This window comes from Vulpes vulpes, chromosome 3 (assembly GCF_048418805.1).
Source record: "Vulpes vulpes isolate BD-2025 chromosome 3, VulVul3, whole genome shotgun sequence".
Classification (NCBI taxonomy): Eukaryota; Metazoa; Chordata; class Mammalia; order Carnivora; family Canidae; genus Vulpes; species Vulpes vulpes.
The window spans coordinates 149,862,054-149,882,143 of record NC_132782.1 but is presented as its reverse complement, the minus strand read 5'-3'; the positions used below and the strand labels follow the sequence as shown (position 1 = coordinate 149,882,143).

The 20,090-nt window shown below is 41.9% G+C and overlaps 1 protein-coding gene across 3 annotated transcripts in view; it reads right to left on the bottom strand.

Annotated features, from left to right (window-relative positions):
- Nucleotides 1–20,090, bottom strand: part of PTGER3 (prostaglandin E receptor 3) — a 185,258-nt gene that overhangs the window by 75,219 nt on the left and 89,949 nt on the right. The gene's annotated exons all lie outside the window — the stretch shown is intronic.

The following is a 20,090-nucleotide window of genomic DNA, read 5'->3' as shown; positions in this document are numbered from 1 at the left end:
ATGATATATTCAATAAGGGGTTAATATCCAAATATATAAAGAACTTACGTAACTCCAAGCCAAAAAAAAAAAAAAGCAAATAATTCAATTATTCAATTAGAAATGGGCAGAAGACATGAACAGACGTCTTTCCAAAGAAGTCATCCAGATGACCAACAGACACATGAAAAGTTGTTCAACATCATTCATCATCAGGGAGATGCAAATCAAAAACTACAATGAGGTATCACCTCCTACTTGTCAGAATGGCTAAAATCAAAAATATAAGAAACAATTGTCAGGGATGTGGAGAAGAAGGAACCCTCCTGCACTGTTGGTGGGAATGCAATCTGGTGCAACCACTGTGGAAAGCAGTGTGGAGGTTTCCCAAAAAATTAAAAGTAGGACTACCCTATGATCCAGTAATTCCACTACTGGGTATTTACCCAAAGAAAACGAAAACACCAATTCAAAAAGATATCTGCAGCCTGGTATTTATTGCAGCATTATTTACAATAGCCAAGATATGGAAGCAACTCAAGCGCCCATCAATCGACGAGTGGATAAAGAAGATGTGGTGTATATCTGCAGTGGAGTATTGCTCAGCCATAAAAAAAGAATGAAATCTTGCCATTTGCAACAACATGAATGGACCTAGAGGGTATCATGCTTAGTGAAATAAGTCAGCCTGAGAAAAAGCAAATACCATAGGATTTCACTAATATGTGGATTAAGAAACAAAACAAATGAACAAAGGAAAAACAAGAGAGAGAAAGACAAACCAGAAAAGACTCTTAACTACAGAGAACAGATGGTTACCAGAGGGGAGGTGGGTAGAGGGAGGGACGAGTGGAGCAGATGAAGGGGATTAAGAGTACACAGTGTTGAGCATCTCCCTTTGGCTCAGGGCGTGACCCCGGGGTCCCACATCAGGCTCCTGCATGGACCCTGCTTCCCCCTCTGCCTGTGTCTCTCCCTCTCTCTCTTTGTGTGAGTCTCATGAATAAATAAATAATTATTTTTTAAAAAGGCTTTTTTAAAAAGAGTACACTTATCCTGCTGAGCACTGAGTAACGTATAGAATTGTTGAATCCTTCCATTGTACACCTGATACCATTTATTTTCTTTTTCAAAAACTCACACAGTGACAATATGGGAACTTAGGGGGTCCAATTCTAAGATTTGGTTTAGGCAAAACTCCTGCTAGTAGCTTTAAACTGAGAAAGTCCCCAGACCACGGATTTTGTGGAGCTCCGTTCCTCTAGATATCCGCAGGTGAGAGCTTTGTCAACTGGCTTTGTATATAATGTTCTGTTCTGTTCCAGAAAACATACAACTCTTTAGGCATTTTAATAACTAACCCAAAGCTGTAAATAAAGCAGTGATAAAGACTAATAGACACAGCTGTGTTTTGATTCTGCACTTTTCATATGAAGTCCATTTTCAGAGGCCCCTTTTTCCTTCAAAATGTAAAAGCTATGTAGTTCTTATCTATCACCCTGTTGACACATCATGATGTGCTTTTATAAAAAGCAATTTGAAAAAAACTTAGTGAGGTTTAAAAAAAAAGTGATTATTTTTCCTAACATTGTCTTTTTTTCTTCTTTTATTGCAAACATGCCTTACAAGAATGAGCCAGGTACAGGTTTCTGATAAAATATGATTTAATCTTTGGGTTAACTTTTGCAGTTGACCTTACAATTTAAGCACATTCGTGTAAAACATCAGATGTGTAGAGAATAGAAAATAGTAATTAAAAATAAAATGGGTAATAACTGAAAAAACCTAGTAAAATATTTACCAAATAATTAACTCTGTCTGTGGCCACCCTGGTTAATCAAACACTTTGTGACCCACATCACTCTGTAGGAAATGACATTGCTTTCACCCTAAACCAGTTTTTCTAAACGGTGCTTATGTCAGAGTGGTGAGCTGGGAAGCAGGTGGAAAGGTAATTCTTTACTATGTTCCCAAAAGTTTACAAGGAAGGGCTCTTATCTCTGCTACTTTTTTAAGTTACTAGTACCTGGATGGAGAAATATGCAGTACTTTCAACTTGCAATTTTATCTCCCACAATTTATTGGCTCTTCCAAAACTCAGGTAGAAAGGGAAAAATAAACACTATTTGCAGCAATTCTTCTATCAGTGGGGGGAGATTAGTGAATGAGTAAATGAAATATGGACAAATATGCTCATGTTCCAAGAACAAAGGAAGTTAGCTATTTTGAGCAACTCAAGGCAACTCCATCACTCCTGAATGATTGCCCAAAAAATAGAAATCTCTTATTAGTTTAAAGTGTGCTTCTCCCCATAGAGTCCTATTTTATGTCTCCGATTTTTGGACCTAAATCACATGTATATCCAAAGATGAAGCTAATGGCTCCAAGCGAAATAAAGTGTTGCTTTATGTTCCCAAAGTATTTCAAGAAATGCCTGTGGACCTTGGCTTCATGGCTTCTGAAGGGGAGAGTATATATTCTCAACATAGCTGGCCGGGGGTGGGACGAGGGGTAGCTGAAGCTCGGGCGCCACTAAACCAGACTACACATGCTGCCCAGGACACCCAGGCAGCCTCCAGCCCCCCAGCTCATGCGGCCGCCTCGGGGCTCCCCGTTGGTAGGTACCCAGCCTTTCATGGTCTGGTCCCTACCCGGAGTTTTTGCGTCTTCTCTTTCATTCCTAAATCACGGTCCACTCACTCATTCCCACGCCCAGATCTCATTTCCCCATCTCACACTGTACTCCAGACACTCTTTCTTTTTCTTAAGTTTTTATTTAACTTCCAGTTAGTGAACATACAACGGTAATATTAGTTTCAGGTGTAGAATTTAGTGATTCAGCATTTACACGCAACGCCCAGGGCTCCTCACAACAAGTGCCCTCCTTAATCCCCATCACCTATGTCCCTCATCCCCCCCATCCACCTCCCCTCTAGTAGCCATAGATATGTTCTGTATAGTGAAGAGAGGTTTTCCTCTCTTCACTCCCCCCAGATTGTTCAGGGGTTTTGTTTCTTAAATTCCACATATGAGTGAAATCATAGAGTATTTGTCTTTCTCTGACTGACCTATTTCACTTAGTATAATTCTCTCCAGTTCCATACACACTACTGAAGATGGGAGGTTTCATTCTTTTATATGGCAAAATAATATATATATATATATTATCTCCCATATATATACATATATATAAATATATATAAATACCTATATATGTGTATATATCCATTCTTTATCCATTCATCAGTCCAGGGACATTTGGGCTCATTCCATAGCTTGGCTATCGTGGGCATTGCTGCTGTGGACCTCAGAGTACAAGTATGCCTTTGAATTAGCATTTTTGCATCCTTTGGGTAAATACCTAGAAGTGCAATTGCTAGATCATAGGGTTGTCCCATTTTTCACTTTTTGAGGAACCTCCAAACTATTCTCTAGAGCATCTGTGCCACTGTGTATTCCCACCAACAGTGGAAGAGTGTTTTCCTTTTCTCCGCATCCTCACCAACACCTGTTGTCTCCTGTGTTGCTAATGTTAGCTGCTCTGACTGGTGTGAGGTGACATCTCGTTATAGTTTTGATTTGCATTTCCCTGATGATGAGTGATGTGGAGCATCTTTCATGCGTCTGTTGGCCATCTGTCTTCTTTGGAAAACAGATACTTTCTTTGCAGTTTTCTAAGGAAATTTGGTTTCCTTCCTTCTTTACATGGAATGTTCCTGTGTCCCCACCCCCTCCCTCCCGTCCCCAGGGAAGTTTGCTGGAGCCTTACCCTTCTCTAAGACTTAACTCAAATGTCTTCCTTGTGAAGACTTTCTAAATGCACATACACGTAGACACATGCACATGGACACACATGATTGTAGACCTAAGGTAGAATTGGAGTCTCCCTCAGTAACAAGTCTAGATTAGGTGAGAATCATACATAACATGATATATTATTACTACTTTATTTTTTTTTAATTTTTATTTATTTATGATAGTCACACAGAGAGAGAGAGAGAGGCAGAGACACAGGCAGAGGGAGAAGCAGGCTCCATGCACCGGGAGCCTGATGTGGGATTCGATCCCGGGTCTCCAGGATCGCTCCCTGAGCCAAAGGCAGGCGCCAAACTGCTGCGCCACCCAGGGATCCCTATTATTACTACTTTAATATTATAAATCCACTAATTGTCATCGTTTGCTTGTACGGCTCTCTTCTGTAATTAGACCATGAGCTTCCGAAGGGCAAGACTGTATCTTCTCTCTAACTCTGATCCTCGTTATAGTGCCTAGGACTTAACGAATCATTTCATAAATGCTTGATGGGTGACTGAATAAACTAATTCTCATCCTTCAAGAACCATGGCCATTTCCTTTGCCTCAAGAAGTCTTGCAGGTTCGTCTATGATAGGAATAAATCCCAGCTTCTCTGAGTTCTCGTCACACTTTATTCCTTGCTGTGGCTACTATCACAAAATTTCCTGGATTTTAACTGAACTTTCCCTATCATCTAGGTTATCAGGAAAACATCATGCCTTTGATGATCTTTCCCCACATAGTGCTGTGCTTTGGAAAATGTTCTTCTCAATGTTTGCTGAAATTAATTTAGATATTTATAGCGCTTTCCCAAATATACATCATTAAACAATGCAGTGGGTCTTTTTTTGCAGTGTAAGGATGATCCCAGATTCATTTTTATTTGCCAGGGACCAGCACACAACAAATGCCAAAACACAAACAGGTGCTAAATGCGAAAAGAGAGAATGACTGCTTAGGAAGAAGGACTCTGCTTTGTTCGTCCAGTGGCAACAATCTGGTCCTTGAGCAAACACTGGGAGTAAGAAAGATCACAACCACCAGTTTTAATAGCTAGACTCACTGTACACTTTTTCTTTCAGTGCTTAGGTATTCCTGGAAATAGCGACTTCAGGAAGGATAACGGCGGGGTTTTATTTTTTAACTCAGAAGTTAGGGAAGTATAAAGTGTTTGACTCTCTGCCATATGCTCCGAAGTGTTAACAGCACTGCAAGCAGGTGGCGGTGGGTGCCGCAGTCTCTTTCATGGTAGCTGCTCGAGAAGTTAAAGGATGCTCTCAGCACATAAATCAACAGGCACATGGAAGGATCGGATCTCTTGCAGCCAAGAATAAAATCTTCAGAGATTTCGTTGTTCTCAGGATGCTAGTCATAGCTCCATTGATTGAAAACCTTTATACCCTAGCCTTGTGTTAGCCTCCTCACATATATCCTCACTTTGGTCTCCTGACCATCCTGTAGACCACACATCACTATCCCCCTTTCTATAGAGGAGAAAAGTGAGGCTTAGAAATGTCCATCAGAAAAAAAAAAAAGGAAATGTTCATTGGTTTACCCAACATTATGTAGCTATCCTGCATGATCACAGGATTTAATTCAATTCTGATAGAAAATTAGGATAGAAAAATATCGTTTTGACTTTCTTTCAGGACCTTTTTGTGTCTACTAAGTGACCCATACATGTGTCTGTGACTTAAGAACAGAACTTTATTTCCCCAGTTCATCAGAAGCACAGATAAAGATGAGAAAACGTCACCCCTCCCTACCTGGGAAGGGGGACACATTAGACCCCGTGGGAAACTATCCACAAGGCAAAAATGATCTCAACCAAGACTTTGACCAAAGTAAACAACACAATTGGATTTTGAATTCTACTCCTTTTGTTCTCCCACGGTCCTGTGTCTGTGAGCACACACGTGGCTACTATAGCTCAGTGTGAAAATGGTGCACCGCAAATAAGACGCAGGTCCCAAAGCGACTGGCTTCACTTCAGGAATTCAGCTACTTCTGTTAGTTTGGCACAACTGAGTTTCCTTTAATCTTCTATGTCCCCTGACTCTGCAGCTTCACATTAACTCTGTTTGCTCTCGAGAAACTCGGTCTCTCCCTGCTTTATTCCCACATCAGAACTGGCCCATCCATCACCGATGTAGGATTTTAAAATACTCAATGGTAAAAATGCTCGTGGACTGACTGTGGGGACAATTAGGTGTCTCCATAGATCTGGGAATACAGTCGATACATGTAATATTATCCAGAGAATTTGCCTACCTCAGTGTGAAGCTATAAATAAAGTTAATAGTTACATAAGATGATTTATCATTCGAATTATGAAAAGCACGCTCTCTAAAACACTCTCCAGATCTCCTGTCCTGACAGAAGCAGCCATAACAACAGAAACAAAACTTCCATAAGAAACAGCTGGCCGAGCCTATTACGAGCCTTAATGTCAACTGTCACAATGATTGCTTCCTCAAATTGACCTCCTCTGACCTAGCAGCTCTCAACTTTCTCTTCTTGGCTCTTTAAGATACTTGTTGATCACCAGATGTGCTTTATAGAAACGTGTAGTTTGTATTTTAAACCATATAGGAAAAAGACTGTGTCTATAGTGAGCCCACCAGGATGCCTTGATCCTAAATTCAAGTGTTAGAAAGTATCTAGGAGGTTTGAGAAAAAGAATGAAAACATTGGAAGGAAACACATTAAAGACAGAAATGGGTTAATCATAAGAGGCTATGGGAGCTAATGTCAGAAATTTCTCACTGTAGGTTACATTAGAGATGCACTATTTGTTTGCACGAATTTATAATAAACAGGCAAATCTAAATATTTCTTTACTTCCACCTCTAATTTTCACCTAGCTAGTCTACTTTAGGCTAAGCAGGGACATTTCTCATTTATTTTTGCCCACTTTTTCTGCTCAGTTATTGTTATAAGCAGAAACAACCAAAAATGTATCTTTCTGTCATTTGGCACGATTTCAGCCTAAATAATAATAATAATAGTGTTAATAGTAATAGTAATTATTATTGCTATTGGTTTAATGAGGGATCTTATTCACTATATATGGAATTCTCTAATAAAAGTGGGGTGGTTGCTAGCTGAGTGACCCTACTGATACCAAAACCAAGGGTAGCTCAGGGGCAAAAAAAAAAAAAAAAAAAAAGAAAGAAAGAAATGTGCTGGAAATAAAATTTTTGTACTGAATTGTCACACACAATATTGAAAATCAGTTGGATCAATTCAGGCAAACTCTCCTATTAAGGCAAAATTCCAGGTTCTATTAATATGACAATTCAGTGTTAAAGTTTTATCCTTAGCATATTCTTTTTTGTTGTTGTCTTGGCTTGGTTATATTACTTGTATTTGTTTTTACAAAATTTTACAAGGAATTGAGTACTCTTTCAAAAATATTTTTAGAGCGGTGTTGGCTTGTACTAGGGATACCAAGGTAGATGTGCCCCCTTCTAGCCTTTTAGGAGTTCAGGATATTCATACGCAGATACTTGCAATGGTACTGGGAAGTCCAATGATCCATGGCAGCAAAGGGGTGGTGTGAATTGTGGTAACTACCAAAAAAATTCACAGAAGACTACAGAAGAGGAGATACTAGAACTAGGAATTAGAGTTGGCCAGTTTGAAAAGGACGGAGGACAAGCTCAGAAAAGCAAATAACACAGGGTGACAGAGATACATGGTCTTTTCAGGAAGTGAGAAGCTCTGCGTGATTGGGGCTAGGATGTGGAAGCATCAAGTGTTCTGAGAACAGACCAATGTGTGATAGGTTTGTAGATGTATAAAAGATGAAATTAAAGGACTTACAAATAGAGATAAAAGTTGATTCGAATCACGTAAGAGGTAGGTGTCATTTGAAACAAGGAAGGCGGATTAGAGGCTGCAGTTGGTCTCCGTGGATGGGCTTTGGGTGAGGAGGGAGAGTAGGTGAAAATCACCAGTGGGAGTTGGAAATTCAGTTGTGGCTGCAACAGGGGGAAGTTGGTGTAGGTTGTATTTGGTGTCAGCAAAGGTGCCTGCAACTCCGTGTTTTCGGTAGACCGTGTCCCGAGTCTCAATAAACTGTAATAAACGTCACTTTGGTGTAAAATATATCCCAATGCCCCCAACTCTAACAGCTTCGGTCAGCTCTCACAATGCGGCACGAATCTTCTCTCGGCATAATAGATTTCTGACACCAGGGAGCACAGCTAATGAGGGGGCCGTGCGTGCAGGGCCAGACCCTGAGCTCCTTATGGGACTCACATGGGTTTGGTCCCTTGTATCGCAGGCAACCTCAGACTAAGTCATCAGAGCACAGAAAGCACAGGTCATGCTTTATTCCCAGACACTTCCAAATGCACAATGAAAGCCTGAGGAAAAACAACTCCTTCTGACGTGAGAGTCAGCTGCTATGCATCATTACACATTTTTTCTATTCTTGGTACACATTTTTCTATTCTAGGTGGACACTATTGCTGTTTTCCCAGATGCTGGGATAGAAAAGAACCAGAGGAGGTCTTTCTGATTTTCCCCTCCATTTTCTCAAACTTCCATGGTCAGATTCTCCACTTGCTGGCTCCTCTTAGCATTTTTTCTCAAGTCACACTATTTGATACAATGTTAAAAAAAAGAAAGAAAGAAAAATGACAACAACAACAACAACAACAAAAACCTACATTTATTCCATTTATTGTTTCAGGCAAGTTCCCTATATGATTTATTCCTGGCACTAATGAACAGGTGTTATTATCTCTGTTTTTCCATCTAAAAACAAGCAATTTAATAACTGTCGCAGGTCACTTTCTAGTGAGTAGAAGAGGGATTCGGGGAAAATGTGTGGAATACAGACACTTCCTAGAAGCTGGTTTTGAACCAAGGAAAAAGAAAGCAATTGCAATCTGTCCATTGACTCTGAGATTTCATTAACCATCTCTCTTCCTTCTTCTAAGCCTTTCCTATTCAGCAACAGTAAGTCGAGGTTTGTGTGTTAGGAACTAGAGCCAAACTATGTCCTAGATTTGAAGGCAGTTGCTCTTGATGCCACCTCGCAATTCTGTTAAGAAACTCTTCCCCGAAGCCCTGGGGTTTTTTTTGCTCCCTGTTGCTCCTAGATTCCCCTGGGCCCACTGTGGGGTCAGTTACAAACCAGTAAAGGAATCCTGACTGGGGTGGAATCATGTTGACAGCCAATGATCAAATGTGCGCACCTGTCACTTCTATGCAAGGAGCATCTAATTGGTTTCCATTTATCCAATCGGTGAATATGAATTATCTACTTTATTTCAAAGTGGGTGCTAGACACTGGGGAGACACTGGTTTAAAAGAATAACAGTTCCTGCCCCCAATGAAGACTTTAAGGAGCTCGAAATACATGAAGAGAGATAGATAAACATTATTAAAATATGATGTGATGAGTAGAACGTTGGGATAAGAACAGCGTGCTGATGGAATACATGGGAAGAATATAAAATGCAACCTCATTTGGTCAGGAAAAGATTCACCAGGGAAATAAGATCAGGGCTAAGTCCTGAGAGACAGTAGAAGATAAGGCAGGGGTGGAGGGGAAGGTCAGGGTTTGAGGTGAGGACAACACTCAACAAAGTCCAAAACGCTGTAGAGGGACCTGGCACATTGAGGAACTAAATAAATAATAGAATAGAGCTGTAAAGGGTCCCAATTATTAAGGGTCATATATGTGGCGTTAATAAGTTTGGACTTTATTCTGGGAGGAATGAGAAATCCTTAAGACTTCTAATCAGAAAAGTGCCAAGATTATTTCTATGCTTTGGAAATATCTTTCTGGCTGCAGCCTGGGGAGCTGATATGAAGGAGAGGTCACTTTGGCTACACAGTGAATAGATCTGGTGACCGAAGCTGAGGGTAAGTGGGAAGAGCAAGGCAGGGGGCAGCAGGAAATCACTAGAATAAGCCATAAAATAAGGGCACTTGAACTAATTAACTGCAATGAGGAGAGACGAGTGGATAGATTCAAGGATGTTATATAGAAGGGGAATTGGCACAGGTGACCATAGCGACAGGAGGGGCAGGTCACCCAGAAGGATTCCAGGGTTGGTGCCCAGGTTATGGGGAGCCCCAGGGAAGAAGCAGGCTTTGGGAAGTTGGTTTTGAGTGAAGTTAAGTTGACTGTGACGTCCAGCCAGGCGTTGGCTACGGAGGTGGGAAGTCTGAAGAGCCGAGAGACTTGGAAGTCCTTCGCATGTGGATGCCAATTCAAGCCACGTAACCCACAACCAGTATGTTGTGCAAAAGGGATCAGTTAAATTTCCAGAGAATATCAAAAGGAATAATTAGGTGAAGAAGATCTTGCAAATGTGCATGTACTTGAGATTACCTTTTAGGTGTCTTCAGTCCAATGTGAACTTGGTCAGCCCCCGAACCCCTAAAGCCTATTTACATAGCTTAGTGACTCTCTATGTCCACTGAAGGGATCCATGATGATTCTTTATTATTTTACATGGTTAATTTACACATAGAACATGTGAATGAAAGACGTTTTTAAAGATGTAAAAGTTGATCATTTATATTTATATTATATATATTATATTTATATGGTTCATATAAAGCAACTGGCTATTTTGATTTCAAATGTATTTCACTTTTATATTATTCCAATGAATAGCAAGTTACTTCTATAATTTCATTCCTATCAAAATCGGGTAAGAGTTAACCCTTGTTCAAAGTATCGGCTTTTAACTTTAAGGTGAACAATGACATTTTGGAGTCAAACTCAACTTCTGTAATGAAAAGACTCTGCAGTCTGGATTGCAGATATCTATTTTGAAAAATACTATTATATCCCTCTTCTTTTAAGAAGAATGGGGGAGGATCTGGATGTGTTTTAGCAAAAGGCTCCTTTAAAACACCTCGTGATATAGAAATAAAAATAGAAATCAGACCTCAGAAGCGGATGAAAAGGTAACACATCAAATATAAAAGTCAGCGTTCAAACATCACACCTGAGCCTGAGCACCAGATTGGACAGGGCGAAAGTCAAGTCACCGTAGAGTTCCTCAGTACAATTAAACTCAAGTACAATTTGTAAGTGACCCCTACTAAAATTATGGTGATGACTTACAAAATTCACCCTAATGATCCTAACTGAAAGGAAATATTAGTGTTTTGGAAAGTACTCCATGATGGTGCCATACTTTAAAAATATTTTACATTTTAATTCCCTGAATTTAGTGATACCATCTAAAGAAATTTCAAGCATTTTCTAACATCTGGTTATTATTTAGTTGTTTTTTTGGCATTTTTTGTAACAGTCATGTAATAGGATCTTTCATTGGGATCTTTAACTCATGTTTCTCACTCTGGGGTCACATGATCAACTTTAATCCGCTAGTAATTAGATTGAGACCATCCTTAAGTGAACAAGTTAATGAAAATACAAATATAAATGATTCAGGGTTTCCAGAAAGGAGGTGGTTATTTGCCAGGAAGGATAAAATTGGCCACCTCTTGTTTTGCCAGCATACTGGATGGGTATTTATGAGAACGTGGGGTTATTAATTAAATGTGAACTGCATTGACTGTACATACAATAGCAGCAGTACTCATGTATGAAGACCTCAAGTTCAGAAATGCCACCTTACTTGTAATGATTCTCTGTCTTATGATGATTATCTTACAGTATTTGAATCTGATGTTTGGCAGGAAATTATTGTTTCCTTTTTGACATTAAATACTTATGAAATAGACAACCTTTAGCTTTCATAACGTGGCATTATTTAAACCCTTATTTTTATTTTTTTTTACGTAAAACCCTATTTGGTTTAAAGTGGAAGTTGGAAATCAACATTCTTATGTCATTACACAAATCTATGGTTACTACAGATGACCCCATTCATAGGTGATTTCAACTACCTCTCTTTGTTACTGTAATACCTATAAAATCTACTTTAAACCTCATCTTCTCTCCTGAAAAACGTAATTTATATATACAACAACTCACTGAATACTGCTGTTGGGATCCTGCAGAGGTCTCAAACTCACTGTGTTTCAAACTGAGACTTTCCCACACTCCTTCTTCCTCATTGAATGCTACCAAATCTCCTCATTCACCCAAGCCAGAAATCACAAGATACCTAGAATTTTCCTCCTCCTTTCTCTTCATAATAAATCAGTCAGAAGTAATGATGAATCTATTTCTGGAATATCATTGGAATCTGCCCCATGCTCTCCGCTCCTATCAAAACCACTTGCCAGAACTCCCAAAATGCCTTCCTTAATATCATCTCTGCTTCTAAATTGCCCCATAAGTCCTTTCTTTATGGTGACACCAACGTTACCTTTTAAAATGAAAATTTAAACAATTGAAAAAAAAATAAAATGAAAATTTAGTCATGTCATTTCTGTTAAAACTCCCAAAGTCACACTCTCTTTCTCAGCATAAAACCCAGATTCTTCTCTCTCTCTCTCTTTTGTTTTTTAATTTTGAGCTGGGTACAATATCTTTTATTGATAGTACATGACAAGGAAGGGCTCCTCCAAGCCCGTCTCCTTCTTCAGGGGGTCTGGGATAGAAACTGTATAGGCAGGGAGATTCTCAGTGTATTGGCGGATGAGTCAAGGAACCCCCAGCAGCCAAGGGCCTCTCTCTTCCTCTTGTTCTCACTGGTGCTGGTGGTCTAGGGGGCTTACTCCTTGGAGGCGATGTGGACCATAAGACATGCACACCTGGTTGTTGTAGTCCCATTCATTGTCATACCAGGACATGAGCTTGACAAAGTTGTCATTGAGAGAAATGCCAGCCCCAGCATCAAAGATGGAAGAGCAGGTGTCACTGTTAAAGTCACTGTTAGAGACAATCTGGTCCTTAGTGTAGCCCAGGATGCCCTTGAGGGAGTCCTCTGATGTGTGCTTCACCACCTTCTTGATGTCATCATATTTGGCAGCTTTCTCCAGGCTGCAGGTCAAATCCACGACTGACACACTGGTAGTGGGGATACGGAAGTCCATGCCAGTGAGCCTCCCATTCAGCCCAAAGATGACCTTGCCTACAACCTTGGCACCACCAGTGGAAGCAGGGATGATGTTCTGGGCAGCCCCTGGGCCATCAGGTCACAGCTTCCCAAAGGAGCCATCCAAGGTCTTCTGGGTAGTAATAATGGCATAACCTGTGGGTCATGAGACCCTCCACAATGTCAAAGTTGTCATGGATGACCTCAACCGGAGGGGCAAGCAACTGGTGCAGGAGGCATTGTTGACAATCTTGAAGTTGTCATACTCCTCATGATTCATGCCCATCACAAGGATGGAGGCATCAGCAGAAGGGGTAGAGATGAGGACCCTTTTGGCCCCACTCTTCAAGTAAGCCTTAGCCTTCTCCATGGTGGTGAAGGCCCCAGGGGATTCTACAATGTCTTCATCATGAGCATCACCCCATTTCATATTGGCAAGATCTCGTGCCTGGAGGGTAGAGATGGGCTTTCCATTGATGACAAGTATCCTATTCTTAGCCTTGACTGTGCCATAGAATTTGCCATGAGTGGAATCATACTGGCACATGTAGACCATGTAATTGAGGTCAATGAAGGAGTCACTGATGGCAACAATGTCCACTTTGCCAGAGTTAAAAGCAGCCCTGATGACCAGGTGCCCAATGAGGCCAAATCTGTTTTCTCTGACCTTCACCATCAGGTCTCTGGGACGTGGCTGGCACTGCACCAGAAGATGGAGTGTCTGTTGAACGGGAGGAGCAGATAACCTAACATCCAGATTATTTAGCATGACTGACAAGACTGACAGAGGAAGTTCCTACGTAGAAAATGTTTTCCTAATGGAATTATGTCCATGAAAGCCTTTTACTGGAAACCTCCCCTATGTGTCATAACCTCCATAACCCTGCAACAAGAAGAGGTCAAATGAATAGTTCTCAGGAAAAGCCCAAGTGAAGTGTGCTGCTTGCTGGTTCAGACCTTAAAGAGAAAGTGCTGGACATAGCACCCCAGCCCTTGCACGTGGTTGATACCCTTAACATGAAAGGAATCTGGCCCCTGAACCACTGTGTGAAAAAGAACTTCTGGTGGATCCGTAACACCCCACCCCTGGACTTTACTAGAGAGAGAAATAAATTTTTGTTGTGTTTGAACTATTATATTTTGAGGCATATTTGTTACTAGAGTTTAACCCCACCGCCATGCAACATATGCCAATATGAAAAAAGCCTTTTATAATTCAAACCCGAATTACATGTACAATTTCATCTTTTATGGATTTCCAATCTCTCATATGTATCCTAAATTTTGCCATACCCAACTCCTTAAAATTCCATAGATAAATCACACCCTCTCTTGCTTGTACACCTTTGTTCCTACAGAATTCTACTTTTCCCTGCCTTATCCTTTAAGACTGAAGCAGATATTGCTCCTCTGGAAAGTGTGTCGTTCTCTATTATGAGCTGAACTGTTGTCCCCCCCCCACCTTCCCCAGAGGCATAAGTTGCAGCCTGAACCCTCAGTGCCTCAGAATGTGGCTGTGTTTGGAGATGCGGAGTTTACAGAAATAATTCAGGTTAAATGAGGTCTTCAGGGTAAACCCAGTCTGACTGGTGAGCTCACAAGAAGAGGGGATTTGGGCACACGGAGAGCCAATGGGTGCACTCACACCGAGGAAGGACCACGTGAGGGCACAGCAAGAAGGTGGCTGTTGGCGAGCCAAGGAGAGAGGCCACAGGAAAAAGCAAACTTGTCAACACATTGCTCTTGGAAGTCCAGCCCCCAGAACGGTGAAAAAGTACATTTCTGTCTTTGAAATCATCCATTCTGTGGTATTTTGTCAGAGCAGCCCTAGTAAACCAGTAAACCCTCGTCGAAGCAGGAGGTTGGCTCCTCTGCAACTCGGGAGCCTTCGGAGATGAGATGCCCTCCTTCAGCCCTGATCTACCACAGCAGATGTTCAGTCACCGGGTCGCTTGGCTGCCTCCCCAGCTCTTCTGTGAGTCTCCGAGGGAAGCAGCTCTGCCTCCTGTATCTGCCTCATTAACTCCTGAGATATGTTAGCACATGGGTAGGAGGCGAATACCCCTTCCTCAGGATGGGGTAACACTTGCGCACAACTTGCCGCTTCCCGGTAAGTCAGTCATTACGGGGGGTTTTCCTCTTGCTGTGCATCCTGACGCAGATGGCCATTGTTGGTGTCGTGCGTGGGTATCACTTTGCATACTTACTACGGTCCAGAGGATGAGGTTCAGAGCAAGAGCGAGGTCTTCTTTCAGTAAAGTTGGTGGGCCTGTACTAGACTGCTTTTGGTATTTTATCCACATCACAGTAGCCTCTTTTTCCCAAGAACTGCCCCTTTGTGCAGAGGTGGGCTCAGTTTTGAAGTGAGAGTCAGATAAGGTCACTGGTCTTCTGTGAGTGTCTGAAACCAAGGAGATACAACCTCCAGATTTGTGAGATAGTCACATGTCGTGAGAAACAGACGTTTGAAGAATGGGACACACCCCAAATGCAGAAGCTGTGCAGAGAAAAATAAAGAAATAAAGACTAACACATGGCCACACAGAGAGATAGAGACAGAGACAGAGACAGAGAGAGATGCGGAAGCAGTTATAATGTCAATTAATTTTATTTCCTCATTTCTGTTCCTTCTGAGGTCTTATTACATTCCTTGCTCTTGGATTCCATGAGATTTTATAACAAGTTTCATTTTGGTTTAAGCTAGTTTGAGATTTATTTATTTTTTTAAGATTTTATTTATTTATTCATGAGAGACACAGAGAGAGAGAGAGACAGGCAGAGGGAGAAGCAGGCTCCATGCAGGGAGCCCGACGCAGGACTCGATCCCGGGACTCCAGGATCACGCCCTGAGCCAAAGGCAGACACTCAACCACTGAGCCCCCTGGGCTGCCCTTGAGATTGATCTCTGTTAACTTACAACGAAAGGGGCCCTTGCTTGGCTCAGTTGGAGAGGAGAGTCAACATTTGTAATTTTTGATCACCCAATTCTTCTTCTTAATTCTGGTAAGAACACTTCAGTCATTCTATCTGGAGTAACCTTCCTTTCTTCAGGTCCGTAAGGTTCATTAGGGCCAAGCCCAGGCCACAGTAACTAGTTCAAGAAGGGCAATGGGATCCAAACCACGTGAACATCCCCATCACCAGAATTTTGCTAGGACTATTAAGAAGGTGTGAGAAGTTGACCAATTCTTTTTCCTGCTGAGGTTGCCTAACTAGTAAGGATGACTAGTCTGGAGCTTTTGCTGGTCATCGTGCCACCACGAAGAGAACACTCCTGAGAATAAAACCGATGCAGAAGAAGGAAGAGCAAAAAAAATTCAGAGAAACCCAGATTCTCCATAGGTCAGGTGAGCACCAAGAGACTCTTCAGTTATTTCAGCAATTAACATCCTTTTTAAAAGTTTGAGGTGTTGTTGTTGTAGTTGTTGTCACGTACAACCCAAACTTCCAGAGAAGTACGGCTTCCATATCTCTGAGTCAGTAAAGTTTTATTATGTACGACAAGTCCTATCATACAGCACCAGATCCTAGCACTGTATCTGAAATACAGCAGATGCTTAAAAAAATAAATCTCCTGGTACTGAATGAAGGAGATAAACGCTACCTAGCATGTCATTTCTGGATATGGCTTTTTACAGCCTTACCTTTTCATTTGAATATTTTGCCAAGTCAGTGCTCTATCATTAGTGGATTTTATCCAGAGAGATCACATTTAAAAAGGGGTTTTTAGGGATCCCTTGGTGGCGCAGCGGTTTGGCGCCTGCCTTTGGCCCAGGGCGCGATCCTGGAGACCCGGGATCGAATCCCACATCAGGCTCCCGGTGCATGGAGCCTGCTTCTCCCTCTGCCTGTGTCTCTGCCTCTCTCTCTCTCTCTCTGTGACTATCATAAATAAATAAAAAATTTTTAAAAAAAGAGGGTTTTTATTATTTCAGTCCTTGCTATTCCTTACCCTCATGGCCAACATTTGTTCTCCAATGCCAAATTCGAAGTGGTTTTTCCTTCTCCTCTCTACCACCACCTTCATGAGACCTCCTAAATCTGAACCAGTCTAATAGCTTCTTTAAAAAAATTTTTTTTAATTTAAGTCCTAATAACCTCTAGATTCATCTCTGTGTCTCTAGACTCTTTTTTCTTTTTTTAGTAAAATTTTTATTTATTTATTTATTTGAGAGAGAGCAGGGGAGAGGGACAGAGGGAGGGGAAGAAGCAGGTTCCCCACTGAACGGGGATCCTGACTCAGGGCTCCATCCCAGGTCCCTGGAATGATGACCTGAGATGAAGGCAGATGCTTACCCAACCGAGCCACCCAGCACCCCTAGACTCTTTTTGCTCCAGTCCATTTAACACTATATAATGAGAAGCATCTATCTGGACATGGTTTCCAGCTGTGGTTGTTAAACAAATTATAGATAATATGGATATAAGGGAACTAACACTGTGCGTGACATATCGATTAACATGAAAATCTCTACCACTCTGAAGATGGCACTGGAATATTAACAGATAATGGTTTTTTTTTAGTACTAACTATAGGGATCCCTGGGTGGCTCAGTGGCTTAGCGCCTGCCTTTGGCCCAGGGCGCAATCCTGGAGATCCGGGATCGAATCCCACGTCGGGCTCCCGGTGCATGGAGCCTGCTTCTCCCTCTGCCTGTGTCTCTGCCTCTCTCTCTCTCACTGTGTGCCTACCATAAATAAATGAAAAATTTAAAAAAAAGAAATATGTTTAGTACTAACTATATACTTGGTGTTTTATCTAATTTATCCTTTACATGAGCTCTTTGAGGTACTTTTGCAAGTGAAAACCCCAAAACTCAGAGAGCGTAAATGCCACAGAGTTGGCTAATGGCTGAAATCCTAGGATGCCTGACTTCAAAGGCTTTGATTTCTGTGTCACCTATTGTATCTCCCCAGACATAATTTTTATATTTTCTGAGCAGAAAAGCAAATCAATCATGACCCCTTCCAACCTGGAGAAATACAACCAGGAGGCACAAAAGCCAATCTTAAAAAAATGCACCCCACCCCCCTGCTGCAGATCCGCCATTTAATGTTGTCCTCACAGCTTTGCAGTTCTGTGAAATGCAGCCCGTGAGAGACTGGGCTGTGAGCATGGGCTCCGGCCTTTCCTACAAAATGCCTGATGTCAAACTCAGACCAGGCCTCTGCCCCACAGGCGTGTGTGTGCGTTCGTGAGCCCCAGAGAGTGACTCCGGGGGCTGAACTGGGTGCTTTCCAAGGACTCGGAGTCATGGGACAACCGACCTTACACAACCTAACCTGACTTGATTTGGCATCAAAATGCTGTTGGTTTTTACAAAGAGTGTGCACAGTCGTACGCTGGTGAGCCCGAGCCCGTCCAGCTGCATATTGCTGATGTGCCCTTCATGTGAAATCAGAAAGAAGCACCCCAAAGTGGCAGTTCCCACGTCACAGAAAGCTCTCTTCATCTCTCAAAGTACTCGGCTTCTGGAGGTGGGTGAAGGACACTCGGGAGCCCTTTGAAAGCTGCACCTCCCGTCGGGCGGGCTCGAGGTGCCCGTGGAGAGCTGGCCTGCAGGCCACCCTGGCACAGCCCGTCAACCTGGACGTCTGCTCCAGTTTTCCTGCTTGACCTTCCTCCCTCCCGGAGGACTGAGGCCCAGCCCTGCGGCCCGTGCACTTGGCTGGGGTCCTGACTGGCTTTGCCCCAGGAATCAGGTGTGCATGGGCACAGGTGTCCTGTTCCAGGTCCTGCTACATTCTACATTCCTTGATTTGCCCTTATATGTCCTTGAGAAGTTTTCATCATTCCTAGTGTAAGTCCGTAGGAAGGGTTTCAGCGACCAGAAATCGCATGACAAATTAGGAAAGGAATACACTCCAGGGCCTCAGGCCTGGGTTTGCTTCCTTGCCTCATTAGTATGTTCTTGGGAAAGTCAGTTATCTGCCCTAGGACTTAGTTTCCTCACTGGTAAAAATGGGGATAAGGATTGTTACTGTCAGGGCCGTTGTGGGAATGACACACTATCACACGGAGGTACGGCTAGCACCGTGCTTAAAGTAGATGCTCGACACATGTATCGTATCTCACCTTCTGAAAGTAAAGAGGAACTTCATATACTTAGGAGGATAACTCAAGTTAACTTCTGCATTTGACAATACACAAGTATTGTCCCTCGCACCGCGGGACACTGGGGTTGTGGAGTTCCAGGCTGCCTTGTTGGGATTCACTAAAGCCAATGGGGTCGTGCGTGGCCTACATCAACGCTGAGTCCTTGCAACTAAAATAAGGTCATGATGTCATTTAGAAACACTTACACTCCATACACTTTTGTTTATTGATCTGTGTATACATGTTCTAAAAATTTATATTTATACATGCTATGGCTTGTTTTGTTTTGATAAATGGGTGACTGTCTGTGCTTGAGAATCCTAAGAAACAAAATATTTTTTTTAATGTTCAGAATAATCAAAACATAATGTAAGTGCTAGAGAACACAATCATGGATTTCAGTGGGGGCTCCGGACACAGTGTGAGGCGATAGTAGGGTTTGCCTGTAGCGCCTGACACAGAGCCTGGACCATGCTTTACCGCCTGGGGGTCCTGTTATACAAACCCAACACTCCCTACAAAGTTGAACATTGAGTTTTATATGTTGCCATTAATTTGAAAATAACAATGTACTAATTTACACTCATTATTGTAATATTTAAAGAAAGTGGAGAGACATGACCTAATTACCACGAATGGAAACTGGCACAACTTCATACACAAGTAGTTCAGCAAGTATATTTGATTATTTTTTTTTATGTACTTCATTCCCTTACAGGATATTTTTTTTAATTATACAGAAACAGATAAGCATGTTTAATGAAGTAGACCTTGCAGGAACTGAGAAAGAAAAATGATCAGAGGCGTTTAATCTGAATTGTGAGTAATTTCTCAAGTCAGTCTGCATTCTTGGCTTAATTAAGTTTGTGAGTTCTCAGTTCAAGTGTCTGAAATTAAGATGGATTTTCTGATCTTGGTCAAGTTGGGATCTATTGAATGGTATCGTGAAATCTTTGTTATAGTGACTGCAGCTTCAGGATGATATTGCAACCATAAGCATATCACAAAATCTAAATTTTGTTTCCACCTTCTTATCAATCTGAAAGGTGTGCATCAGGGTAAATTCTCCAGTCTTCAGCAAACATGTCAGAAAAGGATCCTTGTACTTCTGTCATAAAGTGGAGACATTTCCTGTAGAGACCTTTGTCCTCAGTCTCTGTACCCCAAACATGGAGATGGGGAGACAATGAAGAGACAGTGTAGGTGAGGTGCAAGCTCACATTTGATGGCCATTC